Raw genomic sequence first — 2512 nt, forward strand, 5'->3', positions numbered from 1 at the left:
ATTTATCTAGTGTTTCCTTTTCAGATTAAATATATTTTTTAACTCATTTCAAAATGTTTTTTAGCATATTTTATTAACTGTTTGCTGATATATATATATATATATATATATATATATATATATATATATATATATATTGCTAAGTATATATGTACAGTGTAACCCGGGTTTCTCCGGGACCAGTAACTATCTTATATCCGAGTTACACTTATATCCGGGTTCTTTATATCTGGTTTATACTGTACATTATCACACGCTCTAATTTGAAACCAGAGAAAATCTCTCTTATTCCGTTTTTCTTATATCCGTGTTACACTGTATCTTGCTAAGTGTATATGTATTGCTAACTGTACATGTATTGCTAAGTGTATATGTATTGCTAACTGTACATGTATTGCTAAGTGTATATGTATTGCTAAGTGTATATGTATTTCTAATTGTATATGTATTGCTAACTGTACATGTATTGCTAAGTGTATATGTATTGCTAAGTGTATATGTATTTCTAATTGTATATGTATTGCTAAGTGTATATGTATTTCTAAGTGTATATGTATTTCTAAGTGTATATGTATTGCTAAGTGTATATGTATTTCTAAGTGTATATGTATTGCTAAGCGTATATGTATAGCTAAGCGTATATGTATAGCTAAGTTTGTTTTTATCTAACAATTTTAGTTAAGGTTATTTTTTCCTCCCTTACATAGTTAAATTGCCAATCGCAATTGTAAACTTTTTAAAAGTCGGGTTATGCAGATGCTAAGTCTGCGATAGGTTAAATTTATATTATTTTGATTCATCGGACTAATGTTCTCATCTTGAGTTTGATTCTTACAACGTTTCGGTCGATGTAACCTCCGATCTTCTTCAGGTGTATTTTGTCGAATGTTTCTGTCGAATTCGGGAATTTGGACGGAATTTCGAGCGGAACCCTTTATTTTCTTCCATGTTCCATCAGCTATGACTGGATAGAGGTTATAAGTAATTCGCAATTGTATTTTTCGATCACCCACACTGAGGATTGAACCTTCAACCTTCAGAAGAAGGTCACTTTTTACAATTGATTTTTCCAAGTTCTCTTACCACTGCGCCACGGGTCTTTGCACCACGAGTTCGACACGATATACCTGAAGAAGGTCGGAGGTTACATCGAGCGAAACGTTGTGGAAATCACACTAAAGATGAGAACAGTAGTCCGATGAATAAAAATAATACGAATAACTAATCCTCATTTCAAAAATTTAGAAACGTCAGTTTTAATTTAGTTTAATTCAAACTGCATTCTTTATTTTAATTTTTACATTTTATTACTCAAAGCTTCATGTTATATGCTACTGGTACCATGTAACCCAGTACTACCTGCCTCATGGTCAGGTCACCAGCGACTAAACTGGTATCCCCACCAGACTTGTTGGTGAGGAGGGTGGTAGTCTCCCTGAAGGATTAAAAACAAGACCTTCCAAAGAGCGAATGAACCCTTTTTCGGGGTCAACGGCCTACTAAGCCGTGGTGAAGGCAACCTTTTAAAGAGAAGCAAATCTCTGATGTAAAAAAGCATAAAGCGGGAGACCAGTACCCGCATTAAGTTGGTCTGCAGTTTAACTTTAATTGCTGACTATCTTGCTCTTGCTTGTTGTTGGATCTCAACAGTTTGAACCTAGAGAGAGACTTAGCTGTCGTACAAGGCTAAGGCTCTGTAACATCATCTGTGTATAGATACTCACTCAGGCATTTGTCTATAAAAGTGGTCCTGTGGTGATGGAAAAGTTGTGACACGTGGAGGCTTGAAATGCTGGAAGAATGTAATAATTGATCTCAATGACCGTATTCGGTGTCATGCCTGCCTGAGCGTGTGAATTCACCGGTAGGACTAAAAAATAAAAAGGAAGTCATTTTTGGGTTTGTGGACATTAAGTGTCTGAGGGAGTGGCACTCGTTTGACAAGACGTTGCAATCATTATATATAGACACACACAAATATATAAGAACACGTTTTTGATACGGCATTGCGTGTGGCATCTGATTCCAACTGGTTCTCTCTCTCTCTCTATCTCTCTCTCTTTCCATCTCTCTCTCTCTCTTCTTTATAATTATAGACTTTTAAGAAATCGGCTCATGCAAGTGCTAAGTATATTTCCATTTAACAATTCTAGTAAACACCTTTTTTTTCATCCTTATATAGTTGAATTCTCTTTTGTAATTATAAACTTTTTAAAAGTCGGATTATGTAGGTGCTAAGTCTGCGATAGGTTAAATCTAGTTTTTTTTCGGGAAGTTTTCTTTTTTTTTTACATTTTTTCTTTTTTTTTACATTTTTTATTTTTTTTTTTTACTCAAAGCTTCTTTTGACTGTATGTGTGTATGTGTGTATGTGTGTATGTGTGTATGTGTGTATGCGTGTATGTGTGTATGTGTGTATGTGTGTATGTGTGTATGTGTGTATGCGTGCACACGCGTAACTAGAAAGAGAGCGAGAAACAGACAGACGAAAATAAACAACTATGAATACAAA

The sequence above is a fragment of the Euprymna scolopes genome, chromosome 40, assembly GCF_053919585.1.
Source record: "Euprymna scolopes isolate OS-2025 chromosome 40, ASM5391958v1, whole genome shotgun sequence".
NCBI classification, from domain to species: Eukaryota; Metazoa; Mollusca; class Cephalopoda; order Sepiida; family Sepiolidae; genus Euprymna; species Euprymna scolopes.